We start from the raw sequence: 15,749 nt of genomic DNA on the forward strand, positions 1-15,749 counted from the left end.
CAGTTTGCCTGTCTTGATTATTAGTATCCTCTCACTTATGACCACTGATACTTGTTGGTATGCATTTAAAGTAGACCATCAGTGTCAAATAAATAGGTTCCTTACAATATAATTTCCAGTAAATAAGCTATATTTAGCTGCAGTTTACAATTACGTGTGTGTATATCTTTCTTTGCTATCTCCTGATAAAAACAACCCTGTGCTGCCCTATCACTCAGATCTTCCACTACAGGGAATAGTCTGATGCTGCATCCACAGAAGCTTTTCCTGTCAAGGCCATTGCAAAGAGCTGCTGACTGCCTCTCCAACCTGACCCTGACACTGGGGTCACTTTTGCCACAAAGGATTTTCCTTAAAAATGTAAGCATGAAGAAGCGGGAGGAAAGAAGTCAGAGTCATGAGCAGCATCTTGATTTTGTTTTTCAGTTTTTTACTGTGACCAACACATATATATGGAATTGTGAGCAATTTGAATATTTAGAAAGGCTAGATGTACAGCCCAGAGGAAACTATTTCATTGCAAACAACTTTTTATTTAATGGAACTAAAGATTTTCATACTATTAATGTCTTAAAAATATATACATCTGTGTAATGCAAAGGAATGGAGTAGACAGGGAGAGGAAGATCTTGTATTAAGTCCAGCTATAGGTGCAAGAAAGATGATCTGGAAGTATGAAGTAAACTGAATATTTGTAGGCATGGGCTCTTATTGCGCAGCCAGACTTAGAGATAAAAAGAACAGAAGTGGACTATGCTCACTGAAACACAGTTTGAATTCTTGGAGATCACAGAATGACCTGGGTTGGAAGGGACCTCAAGGATCATGAAGCTCCAACCCCCCTGCCTGGCAGGGCCATCAAACTTCCACTTTTACTAGATCAGGTTGCCCAGGGCCCCATCCAACTTGGCCTTGAACACCTCCAAGGATGGGGCATCCACAGCCTCCCTGGGCAGATCCTATGTGGAGACAGGAGTTGAAGTCAATGATTTTGATGGGTCCCTACCAACTCAGGCTATTCTAGATCCTGTGGTTAGAAAAAAAGATTCAGAGGAACTATTAAGACAGAAACAAACAATGAAATTCAGCTGTTTCGTTGTTTTTTTCTTAAATGAAACACTAGGGGGCATAGCAGAAGTAGTCTTCATCCCACATAATCTAGCAGCTGGGATTATTTTACCCAATTGCTAGCTCAACACAAATAGACTCATATTGCTAAGACTTAGAACTTCCTAAAGAAAATTTCAAATGCTTTGTCTGAAAGATTTTTTTTTTTCTGTTTCCTGGCAGATTACTTGATATAAAACCAAAACTACAAAGTTCTCCCCTGAAATAGTAATTTGCCAGTGATACAGCAATGCTAATAGGCTGGTTAGGCTGCCACTGATGTGGCTACATATGACCACTCATATAGCATATCTCAGAGCAGAGTAAAAACAAAGGTTGTGATTCCCGAATTCATTACACTCCTAAAAGCATCAAGGGAAGTAACATTAAGCGTTATCCTGAACAGACTCAGCCTTAGATTTTGACTTCAATTTCAGTTAAATAGCATCATAAATGAGAATGCTTTGTGCTGTTATTATACTTTTGCAAGCTCTGATTTCAGGCAAATAGCTCCTACAGACCCTACTGTAGATACGGCACTTAATTGTTCTGTAGTTTCATCAATACCCACGAACATCCAGATACCTTGTTTGATTTCATTTTCACTGCCAGAAGTTGATCACTAGATACTTTCATCTATTGAGTTACTAAGTTATTGATCTTATTGCATTACTAAATCTTTAAATTATTAAACACCTTACAATTGTCATGATTTTAGAGTATTTCCTTTGTATTGTACATCTAAAATACAGCTGGCTGCTGAAATGCGCTTTAAGAACACAACCCTGAAGACCTTATTTAACCTAGGCTTACTATGGCTGCTTTGAATCTTCTCTCAAATATTTTGCTTGTATTACCAAAAGTAGTAAGATCCTCACCATTCTTTTCATCTTTCTGCCTTCCTCAGCTAAACTGGCAGTTTTAGATTAGCTAACAAACAGTATTCAGTGGAGATGGAACATCCTTGTTGTAGACAATAGTTGTCTGTTCTCCGTTACTTGGAACTATCACTAGAGTTACTAATCCTCACCTTACTTCTGATCTCTTCTTAAAGAAACAACAGAAATATCTTTATAAATTCTGTACATATATTTCAAAATAACATAAATCTATATTTTCCCCCAGAGCTGTCCCATTAATAAGACACATTTAGATATCTGCTAATCTTTCAAAATGACTCTCCTAGCTGAAAATAAAGGTACCATATTCATGCCCAGGAAATATATATTCCTGTTTTTCCTTTTCAAAACTACCTCAGGTAATGTTTCTAATGACAATGATCCCTTACCAGGCTGCAAGGAAATGCCAGTTGCCTCGTGCAACTGGTGTGAAAAGGGATTTAATGAGAAGAGGCACAATGCAACATAAGCAGTACTGAAGGAAGAGGTTTGTTACTTCAGTTGTCTGATACTCATCAGTTCATTGATTCACCCAGAAAAGAAGCAAAAAAGTTATGTAACAAGAGACATAGGAAGAGCATGAGATGTTCCAAACTAAGCTTATTCAAGAATTGAATGTTAGTAAGAAAAATAATAATTATGATATAAGAAACCCCTCTGTTCCAAACAAAATGGGGGTTGGAACTACATGATCCTTGAGGTCCCTTCCAACCCGGGTAATTCTGTGATTCTGTGAAAAGCTTAGCAACTGTGGTGCTTAGCTAAGTGATACAGCTGGATTCCACTGTGGTTTAGGGAGGACTGGCACCTTCACCTTTAGATTTTTTTTAATATAAAAGAAAATTAAATGAAGCCTTTCTCCAGAACATATCTGTCCAATTCAATATAGTATAAGTGCAACCTGCTGCCAGAATTACGCAGACCTTCTTCAATAATACATTTTCAGTTAGCAAACTAAATTGACACTGCTCTGTTCAGTAAGGCTTTCTCCTACAACTCCATCCTGGAGCAAATCCTTAATCTTATAGCCCCCAGTATCAGGATAGCTACATATTCTTTGTATATGAACAAGGCCAAGCATGTACCCAGCCAAAGGTAGATGGGGAAAAGAAAATAAAAGCCAGCTGAAGATGGAAAAAACTAAACAGCGTCAGATTATGTGATATCCTGTTTGTGCACCCAACCATGGAAATGCAACCCTGGACAGTTCTGAAAATCCCATTTCTGCCACCTCCTGTTCAGCCAGGTCCTCCCATTCCCCACCCACTCTCAGCCCAAGAGAATTAAAAATTCACGTAGCACTTGAATCACTGAGATAAAAAGCATCTTCACAAGACTGTGAAACCAACTCGTTCAGGATCTCTTTAGAAACATTCTTACTTTCTCATGTAGAAACCAACAATCAGAATTACATGAGGCAACTTTGATTAAAAATATCAACCATCCCATCCCTTCATTAAGAGGGCCTCCATGAAGATGCCATTAAAGGAAGTTACATAGACACATGCTAATAAAGACAAGCTGTTGGTGGTGGTTTTAGTTCCTGGGGTTTTTTTGTTTTGTTTTTTGGTTTTTTGTTTGTTTGTTTGTTTGTTTTTCTTGTTTGGTTTTTTGTTTGTTTGTTTTGTTTTTTGTTTTTATTTCATTAAGGGGGGAACAACATAATTCCATAACAATAACCAAAAATAGGAGGAACACAGCTTGCAGAATTCTGTTAATTTTGATATTACAGTAGCCTTGCCTCAAACTAAAAACATGAGATAGCAGTACACAGCTGTATAACAAATACCACGTAAAACTGATTACCCTCCCCTACCCCAAATGGCAGTTTTAAACAACACTATGAGGCACTAGTAAATAACATGGAACATTCAGTTGCTTCATACCATTCCCTTTCACAAAATAATAACTTAATAAAAAGTATCCAAGTCGATCCTTGCTTATATTCACAGTTTGCTGATGCGCTAAAGAGAATTCTCAGCAACCAGAATGTCTTGTAGGCACAAACCTGAAATGACAGTGACACCTAATTTAAAGTGTCTTAAAGGTATTAGCTATGCATTTCATTGAGATGTAACAAGACACTGTACATATTACATATCAAAGAAATGGTAAATAAAATATCCCATTTGTTTCCATTCAGCTAACTCATGTCTTCTTCAGCGTAAAAGGAGTAAGGCAAAATCTGCCTGTACTTCTTTGGGAATGACAGGGTACCAAACTTGTGCCCACTTCATTTTAACCAGCAAATACCTTCAGTTGGTTGATATAAAACCCGAGAGTGACCAAAGAGAACTCATCATATTTTCTATTTGACAAGATGGCAAATGGATCATCATTTGAAATAAGGACCTAGCACTTACAAGCTTAATAAAATGCTTTCTACAGCATTAAGAGCTAAAGCATGAACTTTTTTGGTAAGTGGAAGACCTGTCAACTGAACATAATATAGTAGTCCAAAGGTTTCAGTGAGTTTTCCAAAACGAAGTTTCCAAAATACTTTTAAAAAGATTAAAATTGTAAATTGCCTACAGGGGAAATCATATCTCTTCATTACATCAAAAAAGTGATGGAGCCAGTTTTCTCCTGCAGTGCATTGGCCCTCTAGACCCTAAAACTGCAGTACTGTCCTTACTCCTGGCCAGTGATAGCCAGAGGAGAAAGAAAGCTGCAGGACCCACTATCACCTCTGCAGAAAGTAGAAGGAAGTTTAACAAACCAAGTAATGAGACCATGACCAGTAAGGACTATGCAGATATCCAGGCTTTTTTTGTTTGGAAGGACAATAGCCAGATATCATTTACTTTTCCCAACCCATAACTCACAGAGTGAAAACATTTTTCATTCTGGAGACAAAAGTGTGGCAAGTATCTCAACACCTGGCACACCCACCTAAATGCTGTTGTTAAGACCTACTGAATTTTATAATTGCATTAGTCACATACTTTAGAAAAGGGAAATCCTTCATAACCACAGGGATTCTTCGGTTCAAAGGGACATGAAAAAATGTCCATTTGACATGAGTTGAAGCTGAAGCAAGTTGAAGTTTATGCACTGGTTTAATATATAGACTGCTGAAAAACAAAAACAAACAAAAAAAATAAAACTATATCACTTCCTACTGATGATTGCAAAAGTGTAGCATGTAACTGAAGCTCATCCATTGAGTATGATAGTTCACACCCACTTTCTCTAATCTAATCTAACTGTAACCTAAATGTACATAAAATAATTGCCTGTAGACAGAAACAATGTGACCTGCACTGCAAGTGTTCAGGTAGGAACAGGAAGGACTGGAAGTTCTCCAGTTGAGGTGCCAAGCACCAGAAGGGGCCCACAGGTGACCCATCCCTGAGCGCTGCCTGTTGCATTTGTGCTCTAACACACTGCACCCAGGACAGGCCACCAGGGAATCAGACCATGGTACAGGGAGCTCAGTCCTCTGTGTGATAATATTCAGGAGATGGAACCCCCACTGTAAATTACCTAGTTCAACACAATGAAAGTCTTGAGAGAACAAATGATTCAACCTAGAAACAGATTTGAGGAAAACAAACAAACAAAAATAAAACCAAACTGCTGGAAGGTGTACACTGAGACAAACAAGATCATTCAAGGGAAGGACCAGCTCAGAAACCCAACAAAATGAAAGAAGGGAAAGGCAGGCTCAGAAAATGATGCTAGGAAGCACCTGATTCTATAGCAACTGGAAACACACTCATTCAAGCAAGGGAAAAATCCCCACAAGTGAAGCACAATTTTGTGAACTGTGATAAAAGCCTGTAACCAAAAACTGCCACAGAGCAGTAAATCTCAGCCACAAGAAAATATCCAGCTGCAAGACGACACAGTAATAAAACATTTAACTACCAAAAATATCTAAGCTTTTAAGCCATGGGAAATGCAACATGATCCTATGCTACTGGTAGAAGAGACCATTTACAAACCTCCATCCTGGGCAGTCCTTATCACCCCTTTTCTGTGACTAGAGCTTGATACTGGCTGATCTGTACATTACCTTTCCTCAATTACAAAGTTTTAGTAGAAAGAATAGTCTACAATAAACTCCTACAGGTTAAGCCCTTTTAAAGGGAACAGATAATGTTTAACACAAGCTAAAAACTCAAGGATGACCCCATATCATATAACCTAAGAATCTCCCTCAATTTTCATATTCTGTCCTGAACTACAAGTATTAAAAAAAAAAAAAAAAGGTAGAAAACCAAGAGATTTCTTCTCAGATTACAAGTTCTTTCATTCATCTACTGACTAAGTTATGATATAAACTACTTATTTCAACATCATTCACCAACTTCTGTAGCATTAGTCAAAGAATTACTCAGCAGCTCCTAGATCCAGGTAAATGTCAGCTAGAAAGCATTTATACCAGGAAAAGTGAATATGTGAAATGATTCTTTACATACCATTATGGTGCATAACTTTCTATCATACATTTTATTTTGTTTCAGTCTGATAGAAAGGGAGTAAAAACATTATTACTGTGTATGATAGTGATTTTCCAGTACATTTTCTGGAGGCAATTCAGCAAATTGTTGAAGTCAAGAAAATGTAAATGTACTTTGATTCAGAAAAGCAGGATTTCAAAATATGAAGGGTTTTTGTTGGTGGTGATTTGTTTGGGATTTTTCCGATCAGTTCACCTTCATAATTATTGAACATCATTCTTCCTACTACTCTTGGGCTTCCTTACTTGGATGTACAAATGAGTACTTTTCCCAACGCTCTGAGGGTTTTTTGCTCTTTGATTTTTTTCTTCAGTATATTTGCTGAAAATGTGAGATTAAGAATCTATCAGAAAAACAAATTAAAACCTGAAGTAGAAATTGGCAAGTGCAGTGAAAACAAATCTGTTTATCGTCTTGCTGAATTAAACTCTCAGCACAGGATGTTTTGACTTATTAAGGTTTAGGACCACCACAATATAATCAGATTTGAGTCTATGAGAACAATTTATCTTCTGCAGAAACCAAAAGTTAACAACGCAGGGTAAACATTATTTGAAAGATGTTGCTCCCTCCAAAACCTTTTTGCATTCTCTTACATACACTGAAGATCTTTATTTCTTAGTTTTTCAGGAGCAACCCAAATTTGGAAACCAACTTACACTCCAAGCAATTTGTTAATGAATAAGTTAAAAGCCACCAAAAATTAGAAATGTTTACTATGAACACTTTCTTGACCATTAGCAAAAAGTACTTCTCCAATGGGATTAAGAAGTGGTGAATAACCTATGCAATCATGCATGTAAGAACTGAACATAGATAAACACCGTTTAAGTGATCAAATCAGTAGATCCAGTTGCTAATGAAACAACTTTGAAGGAAAAAGTTTGATAGCACCATGCACTTCAGAAACAACACACCATTTCTTATCTTGTCAGGACTTCACTGGTTCTGAGTTGTGACCACCACAAGTCCCACTGTGAACATACACAGAAGAATCATTTGATCTAAGAAAGATGAAATCCCAAGACCTAGAGCCCCAAATATCCTCTCTGAAGTCTGTGATGTTATTTTAGTAGAAATAGGTCTTCCTTATAAAGGATGAAGAAATGCGTAGACATGGTTAGTGGGTACAGTGGTGACAGGATGATGGACTAGATCTTAGAAGTCTTTTTCAACCTTAATTATTCTATGATCTCATCTTGTTTCCACCAGAGCCTCTTCCATACCATTATTATTTTTTTAATGGTTCACCACACCAAAGAGAACTTTTGACTTTTTGACCTCTACCCCATAAAAATGCCCCCTGCAGCTTCTCATCCTAGTGAAGACATCACAGAATCATAGGCATTGGAATGCACCTCCAGATATCGAGTCCAACTCCCCTGCCAAAGCAGGTTCCCTACACCAGGTCTCACAGGTAGATCCAGGCAGATCTCGAACATCTCCAAAGAAGGAGACTCCACAACCCCTGAGCAGCCTATTCAGATTTTTGCTGCCGTTCAGATTTTCAGCACTGTATAATAATGCAAGACTCCTCACTGAAGATAGACACCCATTCTGCCAAGTCAGACTTTGGAGTTACCACAGAGTTAACACACCCTTGGCAGATACCTCAGATTCATTCCTAGTGCTGTGAGCCTCAGCTGCTGACACTAATAAAAATAAAAAATAAAGAAGGATTTTGACAAATCCCCCATTAATCCAAAATCACAGCACTGGCAACCATAAATATTCTCTGACACCAAGCACAGATTTTCAATCTGCTGCATAAGCAGCCTGTTCCTCTCCGTATGTCATACCTGTATCTTGCATAAAGCAATAGAACACAATGCTGAAATCAGAAACCACAGTGACTGACTTCTGTCTAATAAAGCAGTGAGGTGGATTAAAACAAATTACACTAGAATGAGATTAAGAGATCAGCATGAAATCTCACAATTGTGCATTAATGAAAGCACTTTTTTCCCCCCCTTTTTTCTTTCTTTTTTTAAACACATTTTTTGCTCAGAATTTCCACGGTCAATTTGTGCTGTGTGTCATGAGCTGCACTGTCAACATCCATCGTGCAGTTTGTCTGAAGATGTTAGAGAGGGCAATAAAAAAAAAGAGAACAAAACATTTCCCCAAACAAAAGTACACATTTCTAGTAAAATTTGAGGTGTGAGAGTTTAATGTGAAGTTTCCCACTACTTAGAACCGAATGATGGTCAACAGGTGACTGTAAAATTAAATGGAAGACTGTCTTACAACACTACAGAAGTTTTCAGATGGTCCAAATTGTTTCTTATTCCTGCACTTTTGATTACCTTTTGAAGTTTCGGAGCACCACAAGCATTTTTATGGTTAATTTCATACTAGTAGTTCAAAGCAGAAGGGAAAAGTACAACACTTCTCTTTTGTTAAAAATCAAAACATGTCTTAAATCTCTAGTGACAACTGAGTTCAATATTCCTCTACCACTGACATTCCAAAATCTACTGAAAAGTGATGACACAAACACAGAAGATAAAGCCACTCCATAACGCTCAGGGATTCAAGCTGACAGCTTCAAAACACTGACTCTGTCAGAGTGTGCTTGGAAACTGCAGGACAACTGATGCCCAAGTGCAAGAGGCCGCTGCTCAAAAGGAACACTGATGGATGGAATGGAGAAGAAGCTAATTAGGCTTCCTACTCCATCAGGGTTAATCCTGTTATGCATAACCTCAGCAATACATATTAATGTGGTACTTTCATCATCCTTTGAAAGCTGTATTCCCATTTACTATTACACTGCTAAATGCAGTATGTTCCGCTTTCTTAATTGCCCACCCTTCAAAATAAATCCCAGCATTACCACCCTATATGCTTATATCCATCCTCTCAGTTTAGACTGAGATTTTTTAAACGCACTTCCAAAACAATCCACTTTTGCCAGTCTGTTCTAGATGTACAATTGCTGCGTGACTGTTCAAAAGTGAGACACTGTTCCCCAGGTTAAGGGTTATTTTTGTGGAACTCTCCACCAAGTGATCGAACTCTGCAATTCAGAGCACACTACTGAGTGTGGTTTTCCTTTAGCAGACTGCGTGGTATTTCCATTGTGATCTTCTGCTCTTTCTGCATCTTTATTTCCTTGCTGTCCTGCCCAGAAATTGCAAAAGAACAGGAAAACCAGGAGTTGATGAAGGGAAAATGGGATACGAACAAGCACCACAGCAGATGAAGAACAGAAGAAAGATTTGCCACCACTCAGCCCTAACAATAAGATAGGAGATAAGGGAGATGACAAATATGAGAAAACAGCTGCCAAGAAGGCAACTATCTGAATAGAACAGCAAGAAGGCCATGGAAATACCCACTTCAGGATAACACACTGTTAGGAGGGGCAGGTGGCTTAACTCATTGGAATCAAATAGTCAAGTTTTCATCACAGTTGGAAGTATACTGCCAACTAATGACATTTGTTCATCAAATTCTTCTTGGAGAATGTTCCCAAATTAACTAAGAGTTCTTCAGTGGCCATCTAGAGATTCATCTGTGGAATCAAAACAGTAAACTTGAACCGTTTTCCCCATTGAATTGTGAAAAGCAGGGAAAATTTCTGCCAGGACCAGAAGAAATGGCTGCTGCTTTTTTGTTGTTGTTTTTAAATAATGAATAAGAAAGAAAAAGCAGTTTCTTTTCCATTGGGAACATTCTGGCACAAGCTTGTGTTTAACAGTGACACGTAAGCAGGCTTGATGTGCAGTGGCCATGAGGGACACACCTAACCCTGATACAGCATAACCCAGCAACAATCTCAATTCCATCAGCATTAAGAAAAATCAAACAGAACAGTAGAACAACCCCTCTAGCCTCTTCCCCACTGAAATGCAATGGCTTGCAGTCATGCACTAATGTTCGCTACAGCTCACGCAGCAAAGGTTTGAGGCAATACAGCAGGCTTTGCCATTACCTCACAAAGCATCATTTTGCCATTGGCCTTCAATGCTCACAGCCATAACTCACAAACGTAAACAAGCCTGACATTTTTTTTCCCTGCCTTCAGAGCAATGACACCATACCAGTCAGTAGAGGGTGGATTTGGACAGGACAGCTGTAGCTCCTGCCCACAGGTGGAACGTCACCTTTTACAGTGTGAAGTTACAACCAGCACCAACCACTGCTGGAACAACAAGTGAGACTCCAAACTTGGCACCATCCTAAACCGCCCAGACCATTCTGTTGGCTATTGTCTGAAATACAAATCTATACACAATAATAAAATTTGCTATGAACTATCAAATGATTGATAAATGCCATAAAATAGTTTTTGAAAAATAGTAAAAAAATATTAACATGTTCAAAGCTAAACACCATCCCAGAATCTGGTTGCAGACATATCTTCTATCCCTGAAGCAATGCCTGATGGATGTTTTTGGTATGTCAGGAAGGTATCCTAATTCACCATTAAAAGCATTTTAAAATTGTATTTTTCACTCTGCTTCCTTTCCAAAGCTGCTCTTTCCATTTCTGGCAGGATAGAGCGGACAATCTGATCTACTTTGCATTTTTGACCATCTTTATTAAATCCTTCACCAAGAAAATGGATTAACTATGAGGCTGTCATACACTTTCATATGATAAGAAGGCACATTCAGAAAATAAAGGGTGGGAGTCTGAACAGATTCTCCACAGCAATAACCAACATTCCAGATGCATTTTCTGACAGTAGTTTTAGGTAATTCACTGTATAAATTAATATAGTGAGTTAATATTTATAATGAGTAAAAAATCTGGAGAAGTCAACTTCCTGGGTTTAGCAATCTGGCACAACAAAATCACCCATTTCTAAACACAAGGAGGAAAATGCAAAGGGTATCAGGAAAGCAAGAACTGCAACACAAAAAGCAATAATACATCCAATCCATCTAAGTACAGTTTCAGGCAAAAAACTTAAAGCATAACATAAATTAGCTCCACTGAAAATGGAATTTTATTCCAGAGTTTGGTTTAACCACAACATTTCCCCCTCAATATATAAGGTTGATTAAAGTGCCACTTTTTAAAAATAACAACTATTTGGAAAACTTGCTTTCTTCAGCAATGCCTATCATATTCATTTACAAGAGCACATGTTGATTATCGGTCTCTTGTTTGGAAAAGGCTTCGCTTGGATGCTGTTTACTTGTTAATCCCACGTTTGGAATGCAGAAGGAAAACTACATCCACACTGAAATTTGATGATTATCATGTATGTAAACATTTGAATGTTCATATAATAAAAAATAATGAGTTCTGACAGCATTACTGATTCTAGCAGAGAACACACCCATCAGTATCCAGCATAAACAAAACCATCTCAATTCTACAGTCATCCTCATTCTAAGTATATTATCCAAAGCCACTCCACATCCAGAAGCAAACTGCTCAAAACACAAAATGACTGGAAAAACAAAATGGGAAAAAGAAACCAACAAGCCATTACAGCAGAGTGTCTAAACAGGGAGTTACCTTTTTTCCTTTCTTTTTCCTGTGAGCCGGTTTAGCATTTTTCTCCTTTGCTTCCTCACTCATTTTTCAGCAGGTAAATATACAGGGGAAAGGGAGTAAAAGAAATCACTGCTTGTATTCCAACATGCAAAGCCACTGCAAATATTCACAGCCCTGAAACCAAAGTCCATCTGCTGACGTTTCTCAGACAAGTAATGGAATAACTGCTGTTCAAAGCCAGTCTCTGCTCCTCCTGCACTGACTTGAATTGCTCATAGCCTTGCTGTTTTCCTCAGCGAGAAACTGGGTGTTCTCACATCAAACAGTCTGCGATTCCTCTAAAGAAAAGAGAAAGCATTCTCATTCTTAGCTAGTCTTCACTTCTGAGATAGGATCATGAGAACACTTCCTAGCTTGGTCATCCACAGCGCTTCCAATCTCTTAAATGGGGTTGATGAGCCAGGCAGAAATTAGCTGCAGACGGCTGACAAGTCAGAAGCATTCACCAGCAGATGATTTGCCGTTTCTTGCAGACGGAGAAAGTGAGCTCGAATCGCTCTGATTGCCGGTCGTGCACAATACCGACATGTGTTGAATGCATCGGGGCATACCAGAAAAGGAAGCCTCCGAGAGTGATAAAAGATCAGGTTACTGGATCTTAAAGCCACTCCCAGGCAGATTCAAACAATAAAAGGCACAACACACTGCTGAAGAAATTGCTAGATGAGATGTTTACGTTTCCAACAGCTCCATATCGCCATCCAAAGAAGCTGCAAATTACCACTCGGAACTCAACATTTGTAATATCAATTATTCATCTCATAAAAGCAGCAGCAGCATTACAGCAAAACACATATTTACAACTATCCCTGCCTGTGAGAGCTTGCTCCTCCCTTGTATGCCTGTTCCTATGACAGGATTTGTAGTCTCTCTACTAATGCAGCTCCTTCACAGAAGCATTACGTGCCTCATGTGTGTGCATGACTGGCAGGTTTCGGATCATGTTTCCACATACCGCTGACCTACTCCACAGAATGGAAAAAATCAAGAGAGGTCAGAGACTTCAATAATAATAATTCTCTCCATTATGCCATGCTACACCTAACTCACGTGTTAGCAACAGCCATGACAGCAGTGATTCACGAGACTCTGCACTAATGTCATTACCACATACCTCTCCTTCCGGCATCCATGATTCCAATATTGACTCTCTCAGAATCTCTCCCCTCTATCAAGATAGGTGGGAGGGGAGCAGGGGAACGGGGGAAATATGAAAGAGGTTATCAGACATCACACAGCAGCCTCATCCACTGCTGCCATACCACTGAGCTGAGTTAACAGTACACCGATATTCCCATTTCTGAGGACTCTGGTCACATCAGAGGTGCCAAGTGACAATCACTATTAGTTTAGGCTTGGTTTGGGCTTTGAGATCAGTACTAGAACTCTCCTTTTCCCATCTGCTCACACCTTCCCACCCTTCAGTCTCATTACTGAAGTATGACAACCAATGTAAATATCACAGAAAAAGAAAAATGATATTTAATGTATCAATATACAACATCATTTGCCTCAACTCTACCTCTCCTTGCCTCGTCACCACAACTAAATTTCAGTGAGCAACCACAACAGCACCATCACATGGAGGCTGTTTTCCACATTAGCCACAGGTCCTGGTGCTCACTGTTTGCATGCTCTGGAAATGAACCAGTGCCAGCTGAACCTGTGGCTCTAAACTAGGATAATTCTCTCTACCATCCTGGCAAGCTGGATATTTTTGAGGAACTGTACCTCATCTGGTGCAAAGTTTCCATAAACAAAATCTAGAGACCACTAATAGAACTTCCCTTAAAATTTCCTTTATGTCATTAACATACAATAACATTTATACTTACTAAGCAGCATGATGTACAAAATGCAAACAGTTGATAATAAACAAAGGTAGGACTTCGATTTTCCCAGACATGTGATTTTTAATGACTGTCTCAAAGAAAGACAAAACACTCCAGCCTCTCCCAATTTCCTTTTCTTTTCTTTTTTTTTTTTTTTTTTTTAAAGAATAGATGTTATGTTATAAACTGAAGTGCTCTCTGCTGGTTAACAGTGGTTAAAACAATGCTTAAACACTCAACGTACCATCCTACACATCCTACCTCAAACACAGTTTAATAGTGTCTTACAAAAACACGTTAAAGCTTTGTTAAAATAAATTGACCAGTTAATTTAAAGCATCTATAACTTGTGGCATGCTCAGCTAATTGCATACCTATGGAGTCACCTCTTCAAAAAAAAAAAGATCATCAAGTAACACCGAGCTTCTGCATAAACAGAAATGAGTAAAAAGGTCTCTTTCCTCAGCAGCCTGGTAGCTCTCAAGAAGCCAACGCATTTAAACCTTTCACTGAGCACATCATATGCAGATCAACAAATGCCCCACACCCCTGCTGAGCTGTGGTTATTCAGATGTGTACGTTTTAGTCCAATCCATGAGATGAGACTTTGTTTATTAGGTTTTAGGATCATTACATCCCGTTCCTATCTTCCAGGGCACTTAATTACTTCTGAAGCAGCAATAACCTCACTGGCCTCTAGTTTCAGAATTCTCTGTATTTGTCCTTTTCTTCCATTTTCTTTCATTCTCAAGAAAAAAAAACACAAAAACAAACAAAAAAACAACAAAAAACAAAAAAACCACCACACCTGAATGTGTGTATTTAGAACAAGAAGGAAAAATCCAAATGAAGAAATACAGGAATTTTACAGTCACAAGGTACTCGCTCTGAGAGGTAGGGAAAGATCTCACACTTCTCATCCCCCATATCGTACAGCTAACCATAGCAACTCTGCTGGAAAGAAACGTGGCGTACCTATCTTATCCCATTTCAAGTAAACGTTCACATGTCAACATTTAGATCCTTTCATGAATTTTGTTTCATTTCCTCCTTACCTCCAGATTTGCTAAGTTTTTACTCTAAGTAAAGTCACTCAGCAGAACAAACTGAGTATTAAATAGGAAAGTACTTTGCAGTAATCTGAGAGCTATTTCCTAGGAAAGGCTTTTAAGCACAAAAAAACCATAACAAAAGTACATGTTCAGATTGTGCTTTTCAACCTTCTTCCTCTGTGAAGCCCACAGAATTTCTCTCTGGTAGTAAATCTGATGACAGTTGAAATCAGACCACCTTTAAAATTATACTGAAGAAGTTATTCAAATAAACCTTTTTCCATCCCCAAGCTCTCTGCATATTCCGTCTAAATCCATACATCTGAATACTTAAGGTAACTGAAGCGGAGAGAGAAAAAGTCAAATAGGTCTGCTTGAAAAAAAAAGAAAGATCTTCAATATCTGCTTCCTTGTGCATATTAAATTGCAGCTGAGGCACAATATCTGAGAAACAACAACCAACCAAAAAACCCAAAAACCAACAGATTTCTGAGAAGGAAAAGAAATCAAGGAAGACTTCAAAGTGAGCTTTGAATAACATTAAGAAAAAAAGATCAATACCAATTCAAAATTATATTAAAATGTATTACATTATTTAATTACATTAAAACAATGTAGCAGAGGGTTGTTAGTTAGAGTAGTATGGTTAGGTTGTGGTTGGACTTGATGATCTTTAAGGTCTTTTCCAACCTGAGCAATTCTGTGATTCTATATGCTAAAGAAACACAACCATTCAAAAAGAACACATATATTTAAGCACACAGCAGTACTGCTACAGCCAAGGGCGTAGTTTGATCAATTAGGAGTAACAATTGCTGCCTGCTGTCTATATAGTCCAGGCCCACTGAACTTGGTTAGTTTGGTTGGTTTTAAATAACA

This window comes from Coturnix japonica, chromosome 6, assembly GCF_001577835.2.
Source record: "Coturnix japonica isolate 7356 chromosome 6, Coturnix japonica 2.1, whole genome shotgun sequence".
Lineage (NCBI taxonomy): Eukaryota > Metazoa > Chordata > Aves > Galliformes > Phasianidae > Coturnix > Coturnix japonica.